The sequence below is a fragment of the Procambarus clarkii genome, chromosome 51 (assembly GCF_040958095.1).
Source record: "Procambarus clarkii isolate CNS0578487 chromosome 51, FALCON_Pclarkii_2.0, whole genome shotgun sequence".
NCBI classification, from domain to species: domain Eukaryota; kingdom Metazoa; phylum Arthropoda; class Malacostraca; order Decapoda; family Cambaridae; genus Procambarus; species Procambarus clarkii.
The window spans coordinates 4,263,032-4,288,074 of record NC_091200.1 but is presented as its reverse complement, the minus strand read 5'-3'; the positions used below and the strand labels follow the sequence as shown (position 1 = coordinate 4,288,074).

At 49.4% G+C, this 25,043-nt stretch overlaps 2 protein-coding genes across 3 annotated transcripts in view; one reads left to right on the top strand and one right to left on the bottom strand.

Annotated features, from left to right (window-relative positions):
- LOC123774590 (max-interacting protein 1) overlaps nucleotides 1–25,043 on the top strand; it is a 739,857-nt gene that overhangs the window by 436,411 nt on the left and 278,403 nt on the right. The window lies entirely within an intron of this gene.
- LOC138351880 (max dimerization protein 3-like) overlaps nucleotides 1–25,043 on the bottom strand; it is a 242,292-nt gene that overhangs the window by 111,210 nt on the left and 106,039 nt on the right. The gene's annotated exons all lie outside the window — the stretch shown is intronic.

The window sequence follows — 25,043 nt, the reverse complement described above, 5'->3', positions numbered from 1 at the left end:
TCTCGTTGCAAACTTCTGCATCTTTTCGAGCTTCCTGATGTGTTTTTTAGATGGGGGCTCAAGGATGGGGCAGCTTACTATAGTACCTTTTCACATCCTGACCCCTGCATACCCCACCAAGAAACTAATCACAAACAACCCTCATGCTCAGCTTGCTGCTAAATTAAGCACCATAGAACACATTCACAATGTACAAGCTGAAAACAACATTGCACAGACCATATACACTGACGGATCACTCAATACAGCTATAGGGAGGGCAGGAAGTGCTGTTATTGCTCATCAGCCCGATGGCAGCACAATTCCAAGAAATATCCGAATTAGTAACTGGGCGTCCAGCAATGCAAGCCGAGTTAGTAGCGATACTGGTAGCACTCGAAATTATTGACAACACTGAAGTAGACAGCTTAATTATTTCTGACTCCCTTTCCTCACTACGAGCAATAAACAGTTTGCAATCAAGTAATAACGTGCTTGTCTTGGAAGCTAGACGTAGATATATAAGAATACTTAGCAAGAGGGTAAATATAAAAATGTTGTGGATTCCTTCTCACATTGGCATGCAGGAACATGACAAAGTTGACGCCCTTGCTAAGGCTGCAGTAAATAAAGACAGTATTGAACGGAATCTTGAGTTATCAAATAGGTCCCTTAAAAGTGTCATTAGACGAGAACTCCTGGATGGATTTGAAGAAAGTAGAACAGTGCAAACTGGAACTAGCAGGTCCATTGTTCATCACAATGAAATGTGTGAAGTAAAACATGTGTATGGGGCAAGTAACAAAGTCAGTAGACTAACAGATGTTGTCACAGCTCGTATAAGACTGGCTACAAGTATCTCTGGCAGTTCGGCTTGTATAGAGATCTAGATGAAGTAAAGTGTAAAGTGTGTGGACATAGGCAGGGACACACACTCGAACACTATATCTTGGATTGTTGTAAAATTGAGCCTTTTAGAGATAAATCTAAGCTCACTCTGTATGATATGGCAACCTATCTTATTACCATGGATAAATTACCTGAAATCCTTGCACTGTATCCATATTTCGCTTCTAGTAGATAAACGACATATGAGATTCAGAAACAAGTAGTGTATTGTGAGGACTAATAATAATCAGAAGCTCCCCTATGACTCTGTAATATCCCCATTGGCCAAACTATTATGTATTAGCGATAAGACCTACCATTAATGTATGATGACTTACTGTAAATATGTAGCTCTTGTAATAGCACTTTCTCTGTAACTAGCTGACATTGTATCTATAAGGTGTGAAGGATTGAAGAAATTGTTTATGTAATAATCTAAGATGAGGTCTGATAAAGACCTTTTGTGCCCTCTGTAATGCTTTTGCGCTACCGCTCACAGGATGAGTATGGGGTGCACAATAAACTAGGTCTTCGGCGGCAATAATCAAATCAACTATAAGACTGGCCTCTAGGAGGTATATGGTGATCTAAACGCCTCCTTATTTAAGCTTCTGAAGGATGTTCTGACTTTCGCCAGAGTAGAATATGCGGCTGACGTTATTCTATTTATACGAGCCTCTAGTGCTTGATTTGGTGTTATGTCCACTCCCAGGTCATGTTCTCTAGTAGTTACAGGGAGAAAGTTTTCCTTCATCGTGTATTGGCCCTTCGGCCTCCTAGCTCCTGATCCCATTTCCATCACCTTACACTTGTTAGTGTTGAACTCTAGCAGCCACTTTTCGGACCAGCTCTGTAACCTATTCAAGTCATCGTGGAGAATCTTACAATCCTCATCTGTCTCAACCCTCCTCATTAGTTTTGCGTCCTGCAAACATCGACATAAAAGACTCAACTCCTGGAGTCAAGTCGTTTACATAAATGAGGAATAGTATGGGACGCAGCACCTATCCTTGAGGCACCCCGCTTGTTACTCTACGCCAGTCCGACTCCTCGCCCCCTCACTGTCACTCTCTGACACCTGTCTGTTAGGTAATTCCTCACCCATGTTAATGCGTTGCCTCATACTCCCGCCATGCCTCACAAGTTTGTATAGTAACCTCCTGTGTGGTACTGTATCAAAGGCTTTTTGGTAGTCCAGAAATATGCAATATGTCCTAGCCTTATTTTCGTTTCCTTATCATAAAACTCCAGGAGGTTCGTCTGGCATGATTTCCCTGCTCTAAAGCCACGTTGTTGTTACTTACTTACAAACTTAATTCTTTCTAGGTGTGCAACTAGTCTTAACCTTATAATTCTTTCAAGTACTCTGCAAGTGATGCTCGTGAGCGACACTGGTCTGTCGTTAAGTGCTTCTTCTCTATCTCCTTTCTTGTAGAGTGACACCACATTAGCCTTCTGTTTGTGTGTGTGTATTCACCTAGTTCACCTAGTATTTACCTAGTTGTGCTTGCGGGAATTGAGCTCTGCTCTTTCGGGCCGCCTCTCAACTGTCAATCAACTGCAACTACTATTTTTTTGCTCGCACTGTACATGTGTGCGAGCGACTGTGCACGCGTGCGTGCGACTGTGCATGCGTGCGTGCGAGCGACTGTGCATGCGAGTGTGCATGCTGCGCGCGAGTGTGCATGCATGCGTGCGAGTGTGCATGCATGCGTGCGAGTGTGCATGCATGCGTGCGTGCGACTGTGCATGCGGGCGAGTGTGCATGCGTGCGTGCGTTCACAATACGCCAGAGATAGTGCGCAGTACCGGAGTAAGACAGGTTAAGTGTTCCCAAAGACGGGGTTGGTGGAAGAGGCGCGCGGCGCTAAAGCAGGAGCAGGGAACAGGCAATGAAGAGAAGGAAGGGGAATACAAGACATGGGAGAGTAACATGTCAGGAAGAAAACACAAGAAAACAAAATAAACAATTTCAATTGACAGCAGAGAAGGGAAACGAAGACAAGTGGAACGAAATGATAAACACAAGAGATGCAGAACAAGAAGAAAGAAAATATTAAGAAAACTGAAAAATAGACACACAAAAAATAAAAAAGTGCAGGATAGAAATAAGCGAAAGATAAGGAAAAGAAGGAAGATAGAGGCCAGTAAACAAAGAGTGGAAGGTGGAAATGTATGAAATAGGTGAGGTGGGGGTAGGGGATGTGGTTGTGGACGGGGGGAGTGTGGAGTGGCGGAGGGAGGGGGTAGAGCAAAGGGAGGGGGGGGGGTTGGAGGGGGAGGAGCTGAGGGGGGGGGGGGACCACCAGATAACTCCACGTTGGCCATATGCGTGTTGCAGCAGGTGAGTCATTCAGCCGCTACACACCTGTGTCCTCCGTAGCCGCCTCCTGGAGGGTGGGGGGAGGTGTGGGGGGATGGGGTGAGGCGTGGATAGAGCCGGTCCTCGGGATGGGGGGTGAGGCCGAGTCCCCCTCCCTCGAGTGCAGGGTGTGGTACACTGGGGAGAACACCTGTTCCATGTGTGTGTGCTGGCAATAAGCACGGCAGGTACAGCTTGTGTGGCAATGTGAAAGCTGTGTACAAAGCGTGTGTTTACGATGGCAGGGGTTATGGACTAGTTGTACAGATAGTGAGCATATTTGAGTCAATTTGGGTACCTTCTGGGTACCCAAAGTGGCTCAGTGACGTGGGTGCCCCACTGGAGTATTATGCTCTACAGACTTACCTAGTTGTGCTTGCGAGGGTTGAGCTCTGGCTCTTTGGGCCAGCCTCTCAACTGTCAATCAATCAACTGATTTCCCCCCCCCCCACACACACAGGAAGCAGCCCGTAGCAGCTGCCTAACTCCCAGGTACCTATTTACTGCTAGTTAAACAAGAGCATCAGGATGAAATAAACTGCCCATTTGTTTCCGCCTCCACCGGGGATCAATCCCCGGACCCTAGGACTACGAATCATGAGCGCTGTCCACTCAGCCGTCAGCCCCCTTGACGTGTTAGATCTACCATGTTGCCAGACGTGAGTTGAACATGTTAGACTTATCATGATACAAGATGTGTGTATATATATATATATATTTACTTTTATGTGCTTAAAGTGAATAACATTTCATCTGATGCAACAACCACCTTGTATCTTAACACACATTTTTTAGAACTGAACTGAAGAGCCTCATGCAGGCGATGAGTCACAATACCGTGGCTGAAGTATGTTGACCAGACCACACACTAGAAGGTGAAGGGACGACGACGTTTCGGTCCGTCCTGGACCATTCTCAAGTCGAATGAGAACTTTCAATCCAGAACGGACTGAAACGTCGTCGTCCCTTCACCTTCTAGTGTGTGGTCTGGTCATGAATAGCCTGAGTTATGGTCTTTGCTAGCTCCTCCCCCTCTTTCTGTCCACACCTCCAGTAAACTCCTCCTGTCTTCTGTCTGACCCTCTGTCCTGCGTGACAGTCAGCACCACCATTAGCCTCACTCTAACAAGGCCTAATTGAATTCTTCAGATTAGGCAAAAGTTGTATCAATTTTTGTCACTATAGATGTTAATAATAATAAGTGGCTTAGCACTTTCTCCCTGCTAATTACCTGACCTATAACAGCCAGCTCCCCCCCCACAACCATCAGGGCCAACAGTGCCCCATTGTGGTGCTTCTTGCCTAACGTGCGGTGAGAACAACTGCAACATTACTTATTATTCACGACACACTTGGTGAACTGTGCATTCACATCCCAGTGTGACGACACCGTGGGACCACATCCCAGTGTGTGACGACACCGTGGGACCCACATCCCAGTGTGTGACGACACCATGGACCACATCCCAGTGTGTGACGACACCATGGACTCACATCCCAGTGTGTGACGACACCGTGGGACCACATCCCAGTGTGTGACGACACCGTAGGGCCACATCCCAGTGTGTGACGACACCATGGGACCCACATCCCAGTGTGTGACGACACCATGGGACCCACATCCCAGTGTGTGACGACACCGTGGGACCACATCCCAGTGTGTGACGACACCGTGGGACCCACATCCCAGTGTGTGACGACACCATGGGACCCACATCCCAGTGTGTGACGACACCATGGGACCCACATCCCAGTGTGTGACGACACCATGGGACCCACATCCCAGTGTGTGACGACACCATGGGACCCACATCCCAGTGTGTGACGACACCATGGGACCCACATCCCAGTGTGTGACGACACCATGGGACCCACATCCCAGTGTGTGACGACACCATGGGACCCACATCCCAGTGTGTGACGACACCGTGGACCCACATCCCAGTGTGTGACGACACCGTGGGACCCACATCCCAGTGTGTGACGACACCATGGGACCCACATCCCAGTGTGTGACAACACCATGGGACCCACATCCCAGTGTGTGACGACACCGTGGACCCACATCCCAGTGTGTGACGACACCGTGGGACCCACATCCCAGTGTGTGACGACACCATGGGACCCACATCCCAGTGTGTGACGACACCGTGGGACCACATCCCAGTGTGTGACGACACCGTGGACGCACATCCCAGTGTGTGACGACACCGTGGGACCCACATCCCAGTGTGTGACGACACCATGGGACCCACATCCCAGTGTGTGACGACACCGTGGGACCACATCCCAGTGTGACGACACCGTGGGACCACATCCCAGCGTGTGACGGCCCACAGCGTGGCATCCCGTCGCCACAATGCGACGGATCACACACATGAACACACACACACACACCCCGTCATGAACACACATTATCAGCCGGCATTATTCTTACTGCGACTAGAGAGGGTAAACTCTCTCACTAAATAGGTTGCTATACATGTAAAGTTGCCAGCTCAGTCACACTTTACCAGTGGATCAGGATAACTATGAGGCCACGTTTCCTAAATGACCTTAGAGAGATCCTGAAGGGACTGTATGGGAAGATGTAGGGTAAAGAGTGCCTGTTTGCTACACAAGATGGCTGTTGAATGGACTGGTGATGAGGCACTTGAATTCATAAAATACTTAATTGTTCACTTACGAGATATGTACCTCTTATCTCTATCATGCGGCGTATTCTCTATTTACTGAACTATTTACGAGCTCCGAAGAGTTACGAGATCATCCATAAGAACAAGCAGATACACACACATAAATCCCATTAACCAGAGTGCAGGTAAGAGACGACCTTGATTTAGTATCGGGTCAATGCCTCAGGACCATTAAAGGATTCAGTTGTGACCCAAGTTACATTACTTACAGCGTATCGTGGTTCAGTGGTTTAAAGCATGTGCATGGCAGTACCCAGGGTGCAGGTTCAAATCTTCCTCAGGGCTGCAACTGATTTTCTCAGTAGGCAAATAATTAACAAGTCCCACACTGAAACTCAAGGTCACATACTGCCACGATTGGTCGAGTGAGCGAAGAGAAAGTTCCGAGGCAACAAGGGATGGAGAGTTAGGAAGCGTCATGATACAGGATGACCTTAACGTTACATCTTAAAGGACACTGCCGCTCCAATTATAGTGAGACAGGAAAACAAATAGAATTTGGCGAATATGGTTAAGTTGACTGGATTGTTAATGGGTTCTCCTCAATCACAGAGTTGAGAATTTGGAAGTTGTCTCTGACGATGAGTGGAACACTAGGAGATAAAACTCCAGCTTCTCTCTCTCTCCATATCTGGCGAGGACAAGTACCGGAGATGCTGGTGAACCATACCTGCATGTTCAGTTGTCCTCCAGTGTCCTCCAGTGTCCTCCGTGGCTCTTGTACAAGACCCAACCCTCACACAGTTCTTGCTCAACATATCTTCCAAAGCTGGTGGAATTAAGTGCCGAGGACTTATATCTGAAAGATTAGTTTGGTGTGCTCAAGGTATACTCTCACGGTATAGTCATGATGTGCTTAGTGATGATACATTTAGAAGATTGTCAGACGCTAATTTATATTAATTATTTAAACAGCCGCAGGCAAAATTCGCACACTTGGAGAGGCAGGCAGGCAGGCAGGCAGGCAGGCAGGCAGGCAGGCAGGCAGGCAGGCAGGCAGGCAGGCAGGCAGGCAGGCAGGCAGGCAGGCAGGGACGCACGCTCGCACGCACACACGCACGCACGCTCTTCCCCTCTCCTCTCCAAAAAAGTGGCTGCCGTTGCCAGCTTCGTGTAAACCAGTTCTCATTAGTGAGATCCGCCTCTATCTCCCACTTTTCTCTCTCGCCGTAACCCCATCCTCCCCCTCACCCCACTTCCCCTCCATCCCCATCACCCACCTTTTTCTCCTCCCCTTCACCCATACCCCCCCCCCCACCCACCAGCCAAACCTGTGCATAACACCTTAATAGCTATCCCAGATTACATCCGGCGGAATTAATTACAAGCGAGACAGGTTTTGCTATGCTCAACCTGTCTATTTTTGTGCCGAGTTGAGTGAGGACGCCCCCAGGGAGGAGGACCCGAGGTGTGCGAGACAGGTAATGAAGCCGTCTGACCCGTCACGTACTGGACTAGGGTGAGGACGGGGTGGGAGGAGGAGGAGGAGGAACAACAGAGATAGGACACGAAGGCGGAGAGTAGAGAAGGAGGGTGATAACATAGGAATGAAGGCAAGTTGGGAAGGGCAATTGGGCCCTAGGAGGCAGCACCGGGATATGACTGGCATTAAAGGTGAGTGACACAGCCTAGCTGGCGCCAGGTGGCGTTCTCACGCCCCCTCCGCCCAACTACCTCGTTCTCTCCATCACCATTCCGTAAAAATGCAGCGATTTCACTAACCAGAAGCGCCAAAACCTAGGCAACCCACATCACCTACTGATACTCATTAGTCCCAACTAGGAGCCCAACATTAGTCCCAGCAGCCGTCAATATCGCTACCACATCCCGGCCCAGCCTCCCTCGTACATAGTGGTCAACAGTAGGAATATCTCATGACGGACCACCACAAACTACACTTTTATAGTATTGAATTTGGACAACCCGGAAAAGTGTTATATTTATGTTGCTAATAAAACCCTGACCTAACCTACCTAGGCCTAATATACGCTGAGGGCTAATATAATACATATATATACGTGGTATACTGGGCTTAGGAATATTTAAGATTGCTTTTTAGCTTTATTTTTTCGGGACTCTAAAAACAGTACATAAAGTGGCTTACTGGGGCTCCATTACTACATATTGGTACCATCCAACACTTAGTTACTATAATTACTATCAACATATGAGGACAGGCTGCCTTACCTCTGTGTTAAATACCTGTGTGAAGAGTGAGGGGAGACACTAATGGGAGTCAGAGTGAGGGGAGACACTAGTGGGAGGCAGAGTGAGGGGAGACACTAGCAGGAGTCAGTGTGAGGGGAGACACTAGCAGGAGTCAGTGTGAGGGGAGACACTAGCAGGAGTCAGTGTGAGGGGAGACACTAATGAGAGGCAGTGTGAGGGGAGACACTAGCGGGAGTCAGTGTGAGGGGAGACACTAGCAGGAGTCAGTGTGAGGGGAGACACTAGCAGGAGTCAGTGTGAGGGGAGACACTAGCAGGAGTCAGTGTGAGGGGAGACACTAGCGGGAGTCAGTGTGAGGGGAGACACTAGCAGGAGTCAGTGTGAGGGGAGACACTAATGGGAGGCAGAGTGAGGGGAGACACTAGCAGGAGTCAGTGTGAGAGGAGACACTAGCAGGAGTCAGTGTGAGGGGAGACACTAATGAGAGGCAGTGTGAGGGGAGACACTAGCGGGAGTCAGTGTGAGGGGAGACACTAGCGGGAGTCAGTGTGAGGGGAGACACTAGCGGGAGTCAGTGTGAGGGGAGACACTAGCAGGAGTCAGTGTGAGGGGAGACACTAATGGGAGGCAGAGTGAGGGGAGACACTAGCAGGAGTCAGTGTGAGAGGAGACACTAGCAGGAGTCAGTGTGAGGGGAGACACTAATGAGAGGCAGTGTGAGGGGAGACACTAGCGGGAGTCAGTGTGAGGGGAGACACTAGCGGGAGTCAGTGTGAGGGGAGACACTAATGGGAGGCAGTGTGAGGGGAGACACTAATGGGAGGCAGAGTGAGGGGAGACACTAGCAGGAGTCAGTGTGAGGGGAGACACTAGCAGGAGTCAGTGTGAGGGGAGACACTAATGAGAGGCAGTGTGAGGGGAGACACTAGCGGGAGTCAGTGTGAGGGGAGACACTAGCAGGAGTCAGTGTGAGGGGAGACACTAGCAGGAGTCAGTGTGAGGGGAGACACTAGCAGGAGTCAGTGTGAGGGGAGACACTAGCAGGAGTCAGTGTGAGGGGAGACACTAATGAGAGGCAGTGTGAGGGGAGACACTAGTGGGAGTCAGTGTGAGGGGAGACACTAGCAGGAGTCAGTGTGAGGGGAGACACTAGTGGGAGTCAGTGTGAGGGGAGACACTAGTGGGAGTCAGTGTGAGGGGAGACACTAGTGGGAGTCAGTGTGAGGGGAGACACTAGTGGGAGTCAGTGTGAGGGGAGACACTAGCAGGAGTCAGTGTGAGGGGAGACACTAGCGGGAGTCAGTGTGAGGGGAGACACTAGCAGGAGTCAGTGTGAGGGGAGACACTAGCAGGAGTCAGTGTGAGGGGAGACACTAGCAGGAGTCAGTGTGAGGGGAGACAATAGTGGGAGGCAGTGTGAGGGGAGACACTAGTGGGAGGCAGTGTGAGGGGAGACACTAGTGGGAGTCAGTGTGAGGGGAGACACTAGTGGGAGTCAGTGTGAGGGGAGACACTAGTGGGAGTCAGTGTGAGGGGAGACACTAGTGGGAGTCAGTGTGAGGGGAGACACTAGTGGGAGTCAGTGTGAGGGGAGACACTAGCAGGAGTCAGTGTGAGGGGAGACACTAGCGGGAGTCAGTGTGAGGGGAGACACTAGCAGGAGTCAGTGTGAGGGGAGACACTAGCAGGAGTCAGTGTGAGGGGAGACACTAGCAGGAGTCAGTGTGAGGGGAGACACTAGTGGGAGGCAGTGTGAGGGGAGACACTAGTGGGAGGCAGTGTGAGGGGAGACACTAGTGGGAGTCAGTGTGAGGGGAGACACTAGTGGGAGTCAGTGTGAGGGGAGACACTAGTGGGAGTCAGTGTGAGGGGAGACACTAGTGGGAGTCAGTGTGAGGGGAGACACTAGCAGGAGTCAGTGTGAGGGAGACACTAGCAGGAGTCAGTGTGAGGGGAGACACTAGCAGGAGTCAGTGTGAGGGGAGACACTAGCGGGAGTCAGTGTGAGGGGAGACACTAGCAGGAGTCAGTGTGAGGGGAGACACTAATGGGAGGCAGAGTGAGGGGAGACACTAGCAGGAGTCAGTGTGAGAGGAGACACTAGCAGGAGTCAGTGTGAGGGGAGACACTAATGAGAGGCAGTGTGAGGGGAGACACTAGCGGGAGGCAGTGTGAGGGGAGACACTAGCGGGAGTCAGTGTGAGGGGAGACACTAGCGGGAGTCAGTGTGAGGGGAGACACTAGCAGGAGTCAGTGTGAGGGGAGACACTAATGGGAGGCAGAGTGAGGGGAGACACTAGCAGGAGTCAGTGTGAGAGGAGACACTAGCAGGAGTCAGTGTGAGGGGAGACACTAATGAGAGGCAGTGTGAGGGGAGACACTAGCGGGAGTCAGTGTGAGGGGAGACACTAGCGGGAGTCAGTGTGAGGGGAGACACTAATGGGAGGCAGTGTGAGGGGAGACACTAATGGGAGGCAGAGTGAGGGGAGACACTAGCAGGAGTCAGTGTGAGGGGAGACACTAGCAGGAGTCAGTGTGAGGGGAGACACTAATGAGAGGCAGTGTGAGGGGAGACACTAGCGGGAGTCAGTGTGAGGGGAGACACTAGCAGGAGTCAGTGTGAGGGGAGACACTAGCAGGAGTCAGTGTGAGGGGAGACACTAGCAGGAGTCAGTGTGAGGGGAGACACTAGCAGGAGTCAGTGTGAGGGGAGACACTAGCAGGAGTCAGTGTGAGGGGAGACACTAATGAGAGGCAGTGTGAGGGGAGACACTAGTGGGAGTCAGTGTGAGGGGAGACACTAGCAGGAGTCAGTGTGAGGGGAGACACTAGTGGGAGGCAGTGTGAGGGGAGACACTAATGAGAGGCAGTGTGAGGGGAGACACTAGTGGGAGTCAGTGTGAGGGGAGACACTAGTGGGAGTCAGTGTGAGGGGAGACACTAGTGGGAGTCAGTGTGAGGGGAGACACTAGTGGGAGTCAGTGTGAGGGGAGACACTAGCAGGAGTCAGTGTGAGGGGAGACACTAGCGGGAGTCAGTGTGAGGGGAGACACTAGCAGGAGTCAGTGTGAGGGGAGACACTAGCAGGAGTCAGTGTGAGGGGAGACACTAGCAGGAGTCAGTGTGAGGGGAGACACTAGTGGGAGGCAGTGTGAGGGGAGACACTAGTGGGAGGCAGTGTGAGGGGAGACACTAGTGGGAGTCAGTGTGAGGGGAGACACTAGTGGGAGTCAGTGTGAGGGGAGACACTAGTGGGAGTCAGTGTGAGGGGAGACACTAGTGGGAGTCAGTGTGAGGGGAGACACTAGCAGGAGTCAGTGTGAGGGGAGACACTAGCAGGAGTCAGTGTGAGGGGAGACACACTAGTGGTAGTCAGTGTGAGGGGAGACACTATTGGTAGTCAGTGTGAGGGGAGACACTAGCAGGAGTCAGTGTGAGGGGAGACACTAGCGGGAGTCAGTGTGAGGGGAGACACTATTGGTAGTCAGTGTGAGGGGAGACACTAGTGGGAGTCAATGTGAGGGGAGACACTAGTGGGAGTCAGTGTGAGGGGAGACACTAGTGGGAGTCAGTGTGAGGGGAGACACTAGTGGGAGGCAGTGTGAGGGGAGACACTAGTGGGAGGCAGTGTGAGGGGAGACACTAGTGGGAGGCAGTGTGAGGGGAGACACTAGTGGGAGGCAGTGTGAGGGGAGACACTAGTGGGAGGCAGTGTGAGGGGAGACACCAGCAGGAGTCAGTGTGAGGGGAGACACTAGCGGGAGTCAGTGTGAGGGGAGACACTAGCAGGAGTCAGTGTGAGGGGAGACACCAGCAGGAGTCAGTGTGAGGGGAGAGCAACATGGGGTGGGACGAGGCCAACAGGTGTGGGCAACATCACGTGTGACAACACCGGTGAGATGCAACACTGGTCACAAGAGAACAACGCACTACCACAGACCAGCCCCCCGGGGAACATCACCACAGACCAGCCCCCCGGGGAACATCACCACAGACCAGCCCCCCGGGGAACATCACCACAGACCAGCCCCCCGGGGAACATCACCACAGACCAGCCCCCCGGGGAACATCACCACAGACCAGCCCCCCGGGGAACATCACCACAGACCAGCCCCCCGGGGAACATCACCACAGACCAGCCCCCCGGGGAACATCACCACAGACCAGCCCCCCGGGGAACATCACTACAGACCAGCCCCCCGGGGAACATCACCACAGACCAGCCCCCCGGGGAACATCACCACAGACCAGCCCCCCGGGGAACATCACCACAGACCAGCCCCCCGGGGAACATTACCACAGACCAGCCCCCCGGGGAACATCACCACAGACCAGCCCCCCGGGGAACATTACCACAGACCAGCCCCCCGGGGAACATTACCACAGACCAGCCCCCCGGGGAACATCACCACAGACCAGCCCCCCGGGGAACATCACCACAGACCTGTCCCCCAGGGAACATCACCACAGACCAGCCCCCAGGGAACATCAACACAGACCAGCCCCCGGGGAACATTACCACAGACCAGCCCCCCGGGGAACATCACCACAGACCAGCCCCCCGGGGAACATCACCACAGACCAGCCCCCCGGGGAACATCACCACAGACCAGCCCCCCGGGGAACATCACCACAGACCAGCCCCCGGGGAACATCACCAGCAAACACCAGTCAGCACCGAAAGTGCATCAAACACACTGAACAGGAAGAGGACAACGAATAAGGACAATGTCCAGGACAACGTAGAGGGAGAGAGAGAGAGGAAGGAGGAGAGTTTGAAGGTAGTGAGAGGGAGTAGTGAGGGAGGGAGAGGGGGGCCACCTGCCACGTATGGAGGTATGGCGTGTGATGGGTTAGCCAGCAGCGGGTCGGTCAACAACCCACGAGATGGGTCGTTCACCCTCACCTTCCTACCCCTCGTGAACAGGTGCTGTGCATATATAATGGTCCCCACACTACCCCCACCAGCATGTGTACACCTGCTCCCAGCTTTTCATGGTTCGTTCTCTCTCTCTCTCTCTCCAACTCTCCTCCTTCCCTGCATTATTCACAGCTTTTCCTGTACTCTTTATTTTCCATTATGATTGTCTCTTATCCTACTTAATACCTAATTTCCTCAACCCGTTCTCGCAGTTGCTTATCGTCAATATTGGCTGATTTAATAAGTGCATATATGGCATACTAATTGATTGTGAATATTTTAGTTTACCTTGAAAAGCTTCATAGAAAACACCGACCTCACCTAACCTTCTTAGTATGTTAAGATAAGCATCTTATTGCTTCGTAATTACAATTATTACTTAACCTATTATAGGTATAGGTTAAGTAATAATTATAATTACGAAGCAATAAGATGCTTATCTTAACATACTAAGAAGGTTAGGTAAGGTCGGTGTTTTCTGTGAAGCTTTTCAAGGTAAACTAGTATGTTTAGTATGTCACATATGCACGTATTTAATAAGTCAATATTGACTATACGAAGGTGCGAGAACGGGTTGCAGTGTTGTACCTCACTGTACACAAGGTGGGGGGGGGGGGCAACACCTGCTGCCTCTAGTCTCCCTCCCAGGTATCACAGTCACTCAGCCACACACCCATGGCAAAACAAATCTATCAGCACCTTCCTAAACTAATTAATCCAGCATCACAAAAGTTTTGAAACTGATTAAGACTTAAGTTCCCACGTAAATCTTTCTTAAAATAAAATACAGTCTTCTGGTCCTTCAGCAACATATGCCGTTACAAAACCAGGACTGTATCCTGGTAAGATAGGATACAGGATACAGTCCTGTATCCTGTATCCTCGTGGAAGATCAGGAGTCACGCCGTGAGTGTGGGAGAGGCGACGCATGAAGGCATCACCCCCCCCCCCCCGGCAGCTACAGCATCTCTGCTTCCTCTGGCGTGTTAGCTGGTTGATACCTGGTTGATGGGGCTCTGGGAGTTGTTCTACTCCCCAAGCCCGACCCGAGGCCATAACCTAACCTAACCTAACCTAACCTAACCTTGCGAGAGTTTGGTCCACCAGGTTGTTGCCTGGAGCGGCCCGCAGGTCCACCAGGCTGTTGCTTGGAGCGGCCCGCAGGTCCACTAGGCTGTTGCTTGGAGCGGCCCGCAGGCCCACATACCCACAACAGCCCGGTTGGCCCGGCACTCCTTGGAGGAAACTATCTAGTTTCCTCTTGAAGATGTCCACGGTTGTTCCGTCAATATTTCTTATGCTCGCTGGGAGGATGTTGAACAACCGCGGACCTCTGATGTTTATACAGTGTTCTCTGACTGTGCCTATGGCACCTTTGCTCTTCACTGGTTCTATTCTGCATTTTCTTCCATATCGTTCACTTCAGTACGTTGTTATTTTACTGTGTAGATTTGGTACCTGGCCCTCCAGTATCTTCCACGTGTATATTTTTTGTTATCTTTCTCGTCTTCTTTCTAGTGAGCACATTTGGAGAGCTTTGAGACGATCCCAATAATTTAGGTGCTTTATCGCGTCTATGCGTGCCGTATATGTTCTCTGTTTTCCATCTATTTCAGCAATCCCTCCTGCTCTGAAGGGGAAAGTGAGTACTGAACAGTACTCAAGACGGGACAACACAAGTGACTTGAAGAGTACAACCATTGTGATGGGATCCCTGGATTTGAAAGTTCTCGTAATCCATCCGATAATTTTTCTGGCTGACGCAATATTTGATTGGTTATGTTGCTCATACAATTCTCAACACTACAATCTGAGTTACCTCACTTCAAAGTTAATCTGCTAGTACGTACTAGTCTGCCGGAACCAACACACAACAGTCTTGTATATCACTGCAGCTGTAAAGTATAAGCGTAGTAGTGGAAGTTATGTAAATAAGAGCTGCTTCGTATGGGTCAATACACCTCCGGCTGTTTCTTTTATTATTATTATTATTACAAGACAAACATGCTCTTGTAAACACTGGCTGTATACTGTAACCAGGCGGCTGTCTGCACTCCCTCACGACCCAACTAACGACCACAACTTTAACTCCTAATATAACAATGACCCTAAGTGCATTTGGGACCTGCAAACACTCTTATTATCGTCGTTATCTTACGTGCACTGTCACCCGATGAAGGTACTCGGGTCACCTATACGCTGCAACAATGCCTGGGGCGTGCTGGCACCACTGCTGCATCTGGATGATCCCGACAGTCTCTCAATACCTGTAAACTGCTTACACTGCCTGAGGATGCCAGGGGCCAGATTCACGAAAGCACTTACGCAAGCACTTACGAACCTGTACATCTTTTCTCAATCTTTGGCGACTTTGTTTACAATTATTAAAGTTAATGAGCTCCGAAGCACCAGGAGGCTGTTTATAACAATAACAACAGTTGAATGGGAAGTTTTCATGCTTGTAAACTGTTTAATAAATGTAACCAAAGCCGTTAAAGATTGAGGAAAGATGGACACGTTCGTAAGTGCTTTCGTGAATCTGGCCCCAGGTCGAGAGCTCATAGGGGGACACTTTTAACCGATATAAATTGATGATGATAAGGTTGGTGACGTGTACCCTGGGGCCTGATGTCGTCCTCCCCGAGCGCTCGGGTCCTCGCTTCCTTATAATTACATCACCTTGATATTACTGCCAGGGCTGGCGCTGGCGGCCTTCCCGCTCTACACACTTCCTCTTCAGCAGAGAAGAGGCGCTGACCCTCCTAACACAGCCTTCACCTGTTAGTGGTGTTCTATCGTGTTACACTATACAGCCTCGTGGTCTATTATTACGTTTAGTGCACACACACACACACACACACACACACACACACACACACACACACACACACACACACACACACACACACACACACACACACACACAGGAGGCAGCCCGTAGCAGCTGTTTAACTTCCAGGTACCTATTTACTGCTAGGTAACATCAGGGTGAAATAAACTTTCCCCATTTGTCTTTGCCTACTTCGGGAATCGAACCCAGGGCCACAGGATTACAAGTCCCGCGCGCTGTCCAGTCAGCTACCAGACCCTTCTGGTAGCTGAGTGGACTATAGTGGACCCCCTGTGTGTGTGTGTATTCACCTAGTTGTGTTTGCGGGGATTGAGCTTTGCTCTTTCGGCCCGCCTCTCAACTGTCAATCAACTGTTTACGAACTTCTTTTTTTTCCCCACACCCCACACACACACCCCAGGAAGCAGCCCGTGACAGCTGACTAACTCCCAGGTACCTATTTACTGCTAGGTAACAGGGGCATTCAGGGTGAAAGAAACTTTGCCCATTTGTTTCTGCCTGGTGCGGGAATCCAACCCGCGCCACAGAATTACGAGTCCTGCGCGCTATCCACCAGGCTACGAGGCCCCACTGTGTGTGTGTGTGTGTTTATCTTGTGGACGTAATCAGATATTTTTTGTTGTGCAGGTAATTGGTCGGGCTGTAATATGCAATTATTAATACAACTAATAGATTATGATGATAAATCCCTGCCAGTACTTGCCTCCTAAATTGCCAGCGAGTAACAAGCAGATGAGTTAGGTCCCTGGCACTATCTCTTTCACTATAATATCTCTTTTGCACAGTCTACTCACGACCCCGCGTCTCCCTTAGCCAAAGGCTACTACTACTGGCAGCCATGACCTGGGGCCAGATTCACGAAGCAGTTACGCAAGTACTTACGAACGTGTACATCTTTCCTCAATCTTTGACGGCTTTGGTTACATTTATTAAATAGTTTACAGACATGAAAACTTCCCAATCAACTGTTATTATTGTTATAAACAGCCTCCTGGTGCTTCGGAGCTCATTAACTGTTTAATATTTGTAAACAAAGCTACCAAACATTGAGGTAAGATGGACAGGTTCGTAAGTGCTTGCGTAACTGCTTCATGAATCTGGCCCCTTGTCTCTTGCCACACCCACAGCTGCTAAAATCCTTGCAGTATTTAACTCTCTAATGGAACCCGTGTGAACATTGCTATTATAAATATTGACTGTGGAGCTACGTAACTAACAAGTGACCTTCAACTTTCGGACAGAACACTAAGTGAAGCTGTATCAGGAATTGAGGTGTGCTCTTCACCTGTCAATTAGACGGGAAGGGCTTTAGTATTGTCATTGGGCTCAATGGTATATTTTTCATCTCCCGATCATGATAATACTTGATGTCACCCTCACCATTGGTTCTCACACGTCACATGGTGAGATGAACGTATCGTCAGACTCCTCTTACACACACATTTGTTTTCACCATAAAAGATGAAGTTTAATATATACAGATAAGAGAAGCCTCGTGTCATAAATAAGAGCATCCCTAGCAGTACTCCATGGTGGAAGTGAGTGGTTGTCCGTACATCACACGTGCAGTGTGATCTCACCATCACCGTGGCAATAGTTGCTAGTTCTCGCACACTGCAATCTTCTGCTATTTCTATAGTTCCTGCTGGCACTACTGTTCTGGACCTGGATTCATCAAGCAGTTAGGCAAGTACTTAAGAACCTGTACATATCTTCTCAATTTTAGCGGCTTTGTTTACATTTATCAGACACTTCACGAGCATCAAAACTTCTCAGTCTTATGTTATTATTGTGGTAAACAGCCTTTCAGTGCTTAGGAGTTCGTCAACTATTTAATATGTGTAAACAAAGCCACCAAAGATGGAGAATAGATGTATAAGGTTGTAAGTACTTGCGTAACTGCTTCGTGAATCCGGACCCTCTTCGTTACCTCTATAGCTTCTACTCCTGGCCCAAATAGTTCTCCATTTCTGTACATCTCTTGCGCTTTGACTACATTTTGTTACTTTTTGTTTATAGCTGTTGATACTTCTGCTAAAGTAGTTTAGATTTTGAGAGTGGGTACAGTGGCACCCACTTTCTCGCTCACTATATCCTAAAATGTTAATACAATTGGTCACGACGGATTTTTAATGACAGCAATGCTGTCCTCCTTGTATACGATTGCATCTTTGTTTTCTGCTGCTGATTCTTGTGGTGCCAGTGCCACTGACCTTCTGCAGATGGTGACATCATTCCTTTCCTTGTCCACCACGCTGCAGCTGGCGACTCCCTCTGTACCAATCCACTCATCCTTCTCTTTCCTTTATTGTTCTTCTGCTTTCACTACTGACATTTTCTATTCTGATTTGCTGCTTACACCATTTCTTCCTTCGGGATGGGGAAAAAACCTGGGTTTAGTTATGAAAACTGGTTTTGAAATCGGGTGGCTGATCCGTGGAACAAATTACTGGGTAGCGACACGGGAACACTTTATTGTTTCAAGCGTAGGTTAGACATACATATGGATGAGTTTGGGTGGATATAAATAGGAGTTGCATCGTATGAACAACAATCCTTCTACAGTTTCCTCTGTTCTCGTGTTGTTAGTGCCGAGGTTAATGATGGTCACACGGAGGTCAACTGATCATAAGACTTCCGTCTTAGTACCGGGGAATATTTTACTGATAATTTATGCCGTCTCAAGTGCCGAGGACCAGTGACACTGGAAGATAACTTTCCCTCTCGTAATGCTAAGTGTGCTCAACTAGAATGCTACTATGTGATCAGCATACATACTACCAGAGTACCAGCATGAACACTGTCAGAGTGACCGGCCAGGCATCACTGTACACTTGCTGTGTGACACCAGTCCTAGAGTGCCACATGACACTTGCCACGCCCCAACACACACTCAACCCATCGTGAGTGCCTCTCTCACGCTTCACGACCCAAGGTGATGATGGCGTCTCCATCTCACCTGGCTCCGTCTTCACAGGTTTCCATCACAATTCATCTTCCTTCTTCACCTACACGGATGTCTGCCTCCCCCCCCCCCACCTTGCCCTCTATCTTTTGCGCATGAGTGCACACATATACACACGCTCACGCACACACACACGCGCGCACACACACACACACACACACACACACACACACACACACACACACACACACACACACACACACACACACACACACACACACACACACACACGCGCGCGCGCGCGCGCGTGCTTTACTAGACGCAACCTGGTCATGTCTCTCCGGTATTCTCAGCCTCCGCACCTTCCCCTTTGATTTACGTCCCTCGATGATGTTCCTGGAGCCCTGCCTCCCCTGGCTCCCCCGACCCCTGACGCCCTCCCCTGGGTTTGTTTGTTTCTCTCTCTCTCTCTCTCTCCCTCCCTCTCTCTCTCTCTCTCTCTCTCTCTATTCGCTGCATACAGGTCGGTGTTCAATCCCCAACCAAGTGGCTGGGACTCTCCCACCGTCTATTGCACTTTATTCTCAATACTTACATATATTTACGGAATATGACTTTCGTTCTGTTATTACATACTTGAAAGTAGATGACTAAGACTAACCCAGGAACTTTTAATCAACATACAAGATAATCCAGAGGTCATCTGGGCTGACCTCTTGGAGAAGGCTTCCCTGGGTGTGAACTGCTGGGGGCGGGGTCATGGGTGTTACAACGATACGTTCTTCAACTGTGAAGGAAGTTGAATAATTAACTCTCCAAAGTTCATTTGACAGTTTCATAAGGCCTGACGGCAAGAGATGTGTTTCGTTGATCCTGTCAACACTGTCAAAGGAAGAGGTGTAGTGTATACAAGTTATCTAGAGCGAAAAGGCTCCATCTTTTCTTTTCTTTTCGGGACCAAAAGGCTTGATGGTAAAGATGGGGGAAGGCAAAAGGATGAGGAATTGTAATTCTGGAAATAAAGCTGAGGATGGGGAACGAATAGGGTATAAAGTTCGGTGGCCCTGTACACCTTGGTGGCCCTGTGCACCTTGGTGGCCCTGTGCACCTTGGTGGCCCTGTACACCTTGGTGGCCCTGTGCACCTTGATGGTCCTGTGCACCTTGGTGGCCCTGTGCACCTTGGTGGTCCTGTGCACCTTGATGGTCCTGTGCACCTTGGTGGTCCTGTGCACCTTGGTGGCCCTGTGCACCTTGATGGTCCTGTACACCTTGGTGGCCCTGTGCACCTTGGTGGCCCTGTGCACCTTGGTGGCCCTGTGCACCTTGGTGGTCCTGTGCACCTTGGTGGCCCTGTGCACCTTGGTGGTCCTGTACACCTTGGTGGTCCTGTACACCTTGGTGGCCCTGTGCACCTTGGTGGCCCTGTGCACCTTGATGGTCCTGTGCACCTTGGTGGTCCTGTACACCTTGGTGGCCCTGTGCACCTTGGTGGTCCTGTGCACCTTGATGGTCCTGTGCACCTTGGTGGCCCTGTGCACCTTGGTGGCCCTGTACACCTTGGTGTCCCTGTGCACCTTGGTGGCCCCGTGCACCTTGGTGGCCCTGTGCACCTTGGTGGCCCCGTGCACCTTGGTGGTCCTGTGCACCTTGGTGGCCCTGTGCACCTTGGTGGCCCCGTGAACCTTGGTGGTCCTGTGCACCTTGGTGGTCCTGTGCACCTTGGTGGTCCTGTGCACCTTGATGGTCCTGTGCACCTTGGTGGTCCTGTGCACCTTGGTGGCCCTGTGCACCTTGGTGGCCCTGTGCACCTTGGTGGTCCTGTGCACCTTGGATTGGAACATTTTGATCTGCAGTGATGGTGAAGGTGTTCCTTGGGCGGTGGGGGGAGGCACGGCCAAGTGGGACCTGGCGGTGGTGGGTCGTCCTCGCTTCCTTCACGTCCTCTAATATAGATTTCCTTCCTCAGGTGGTGTCCACTTACTTCTTTCTTGGAATAGCCTTGCCTCTTGTTATCATGCTGCTGACACAGGCAGGATATAACTCGCAGCATCTTGGGTCAATAAGTTCCAGGTTGAGGACCTCAATACCATGTAGTCTTCATACTTCTACAGCAGGGATAACTTGGCGAAAAGATGGGTCCCGACTTCACTGGTGTCTGAAGTCAGTTTTTCATGTCTGCTGGCAAGTTGTCTGCTGTCCGACGAGTTCATGCAGTCTCGTAGTTGACGCTCTTTATCGGGCATGGGTACACTAGACGGACTCGTATTGTTCAGTGTGAAGAATGGAGGCGGTGGAACACTCAACAGATATTTCCTGGTCAGAGGAGTCAGCGGTATCCTCTCTGGTGGCCTCAGAGACTACAGTCGCGTTAACTGTAGCAGCCCCAGTGACTGTTGGAACACAGGTGGGCCAACACCCGTAGGATCTTGAGGTTGACTGGCAATGGTGGATGAAGCGGATGCAGGTGCTGCATATCAGGTTGTTCTGTCGGTGTAGGTGTAGTGTTCTGTCGGTGTTGGTGTAGTGTTCTGTTGGTGTTGGTGTAGTGTTCTGTCGGTGTAGGTGTAGTGTTCTGTCGGTGTTGGTGTAGTGTTCTGTTGGTGTTGGTGTAGTGTTCTGTCGGTGTAGGTGTAGTGTTCTGTCGGTGTTGGTGTAGTGTTCTGTCGGTGTTGGTGTAGTGTTCTGTCGGTGTTGGTGTAGTGTTCTGTCGGTGTTGGTGTAGTGTTCTGTTGGTGTTGGTGTAGTGTTCTGTTGGTGTTGGTGTAGTGTTCTGTCGGTGTAGGTGTAGTGTTCTGTCGGTGTTGGTGTAGTGTTCTGTTGGTGTTGGTGTAGTGTTCTGTTGGTGTTGGTGTAGTGTTCTGTCGGTGTTGGTGTAGTGTTCTGTCGGTGTTGGTGTAGTGTTCTGTTGGTGTTGGTGTAGTGTTCTGTCGGTGTTGGTGTAGTGTTCTGTCGGTGTAGGTGTAGTGTTCTGTCGGTGTTGGTGTAGTGTTCTGTCGGTGTTGGTGTAGTGTTCTGTCGGTGTTGGTGTAGTGTTCTGTCGGTGTTGGTGTAGTGTTCTGTCGGTGTGGTGTAGTGTTCTGTCGGTGTTGGTGTAGTGTTCTGTTGGTGTTGGTGTAGTGTTCTGTTGGTGTTGGTGTAGTGTTCTGTTGGTGTTGGTGTAGTGTTCTGTTGGTGTTGGTGTAGTGTTCTGTTGGTGTTGGTGTAGTGTTCTGTTGGTGTTGGTGTAGTGTTCTGTTGGTGTTGGTGTAGTGTTCTGTTGGTGTTGGTGTAGTGTTCTGTTGGTGTTGGTGTAGTGTTCTGTTGGTGTTGGTGTAGTGTTCTGTCGGTGTTGGTGTAGTGTTCTGTCGGTGTAGGTGTAGTGTTCTGTCGGTGTAGGTGTAGCGTTCTGTCGGTGTTAGGTGTAGTGTTCTGTCGGTGTAGGTGTAGTGTTCTATTGGTGTAGGTGTAGTGTTCTGTCGGTGTTGGTGTAGAAGTAGGAATCATGGTTGGCAGTGATGTAGGTACAGGAAGCAAGTCAGCAAGAATATCAGCTAGAACACTGACTGTGTCGACCTGCCGCAGGCCCAGGGAGTTGACGTTGTCGTGGCTTGGGCAATACGTAGGCCAAGGCTCCATCAAAGAACACAATTTCCACCAACAGATCTTTACCAGAGATCCTGACTAACAACACCGAAATAACCGGCAGATACAACAACAGGAGATTAGACATTGACGAGGCTCTACATATCAAACAATCTCAACGAGCTTTTAACAGCCAGCTGTCACTCAGGTATATACTACCATCTTCAAGATTAAGACATAACGTCCGGCACTCACACACTGTCTCAGCCATCATAAGAACATAAGAAGTTAGGAAACTACAGTTGGACTATTGGCTTATGCAACTACTTCATTCTTTATGGCCACATTTTGTTACTCAAGCTAACTAATCCATCTTCCCAAAACTTACTTATACTAGTACTAGTATAGTGATATAGAACTTATAGTAACTATTTGGTCAAACGTTCCAGTATGTGTTGTTAGACCCCCAAAATTCACGTTTTGTATTATTATTTTTTATAGAGTCCGAGGGAAAAATACCTAAAAACTAAACTTAAAAGATTCCTAGGCCCAGTATAGCACACATATGTACTATATTAGGTACACGATAGCATGTATTGGGCCCACGATTTCTTGGACAGGTTACGTTAGATATGTTTTCGATTTAATAGAATGTCATTTAGGCAAATTCAGTCAAAGAAACGGTATACCTGTGGGGTTCCAACAGTACGTATTGGTACCTCTGACCATATAGTTGCTGGAAGTACTATCACTCTGGGAGCCTGGGCTGAGCTAACTTGTAAACACTTCACCTCTGTCTTTGCAAATGTTGACAAGTTCAACGAAATACATTTCTTAACATCAGGTCATATATAACTGTAAAATGAACTTTGGGGAGCTAATTATTCATCTTGTGTTTGTTCGAGGTTGGGGCCCAGACGACTGGCCAACCCATTCTCGCACTTGCTTAGAGTCAATATTGGCTTATTTAATAAGTGCATATGTGACATACTAATTGATCGTGAATATTTTAGTTTACCTTGAAAAGTTTCATAGAAAACACCGACCTCACCTAACCTTCTTAATATGTTAAGATAAGCATCTTATTGCTTCTTAATTACAATTATTACTTAACCTATACCGTTGATAGGTTAAGTAATAATTGTAAATATGAAGCAATAAGATGCTTATCTTAACATACTAAGAAGGTTAGATGAGGTCGGTGTTTTCTATGAAGCTTTTCAAGGTAAACTAAAATATTCACAATCAATTAGTATGTCACATATACACTTATTAAATAAGCCAATATTGACAGAAAGCAAGTGCGAGAACGGGTTGGACTGGCATTGACCCCCACTATGCCTGGGTCAGGGTTCACCCTCCCCCCTCTGCTCCCTCCCACTTTGCATGAAATGACAAATGACACTAATTTCAAATCTTCGATAAATACTAAACTTACCAAGATTAATATAACATTATTTTCTACGTGATTAAATGTTTGTTCTTCTTATTCATTAATGAACCTAGTAAAATGGTTAGAGGGATGAAGAGAAAGTGGCGAAGAGTAGAGGTAGTGAAGGCTGGGGAAGTTGGTGAACGATTGGGAAGATAGTGAAGGGTCAGGAAGAGGAAGTAGAGGAGAGGGTCAGGTAGGAGGTTGTAGGTGTACACGTGTAAGTGGAGTACAAAGCGTACACAATGAGCGCTCGTCACACTGTGAGAACGGGGCGTGAGGTTCACACAGCAGGAGAGAACATACAACATTACTCTGCTCACTCCCACCCGGAGCAGCGAGCGCACACTTTGCTACACACTAACGGTACCAACATCAAGTGTGACTCAGGTACGTGTTCTCCGGACTGGTGGGAGCTCACTCCAAGGCTTGCCTATCCACCCCCCGCCACTATCCTATCACCCCCCCCCCCCCACCTCCCCGCCCTTCACTAGCCTATCACTTGAAGAAAACAAAAAAAGATAACAGGAATATATACACACTGAGAAAAGTACCCCCATTTTTCTGTGTATATTCAGCGAGGGGTTCACTATGGTCCTGGACAATGTAGAGGACTATAGTATACTTGGTGGTTGGTGAGTCAGCTATTGTGGTGGCCTTAATAACCCTCCACACGTTGATAAGCCTTAAGGCCGCCACTAAACCGGAAAAATACTATGAAGGTCTGAGCGCTCTCTTTGTTATTTATGACTTCATCACAGCAGGGATATTAATATTGTACTTGGCGTGGAAATTAAGGGTGATAAAGGCAGCAATGAATAAAATTACCATAAAAATCGGTGCAATAACTATTTCCTGGGTAAACACATCCCTTGAAGCTTACGGGTGTTCCAGGACGCAGGGTGGACACACTGGGCGGTGCACCTCACCTCTCACAGTGTATACACCCCCCTCACAGTTTACCTTAGCCCCGGACTATGTTCGGGACTAGAGCATAATTACTGCTTGGTCAGTAAACTATCGTGGTGACCTTAATTATCTTCCAAAGGTTGACAGGCCAACAACAAACCAACTTTGGCTCACACAAGAAGCCAGAGTTCCTCACGCAGAAATATGGTGGCGGGCGTGGTGAAGGGGGAGGAAGAGGCCGGTGTAAGTCGTTAACTGTAGCGACGATGACTCTCCACTGCCACGTTCCCCATTGTGGAGAGTCCCCCAGGGTAGGAGCACAACCGTTCCCCCAGGGTGGGAGCCCAATCTCCACACACAAGCTTCGG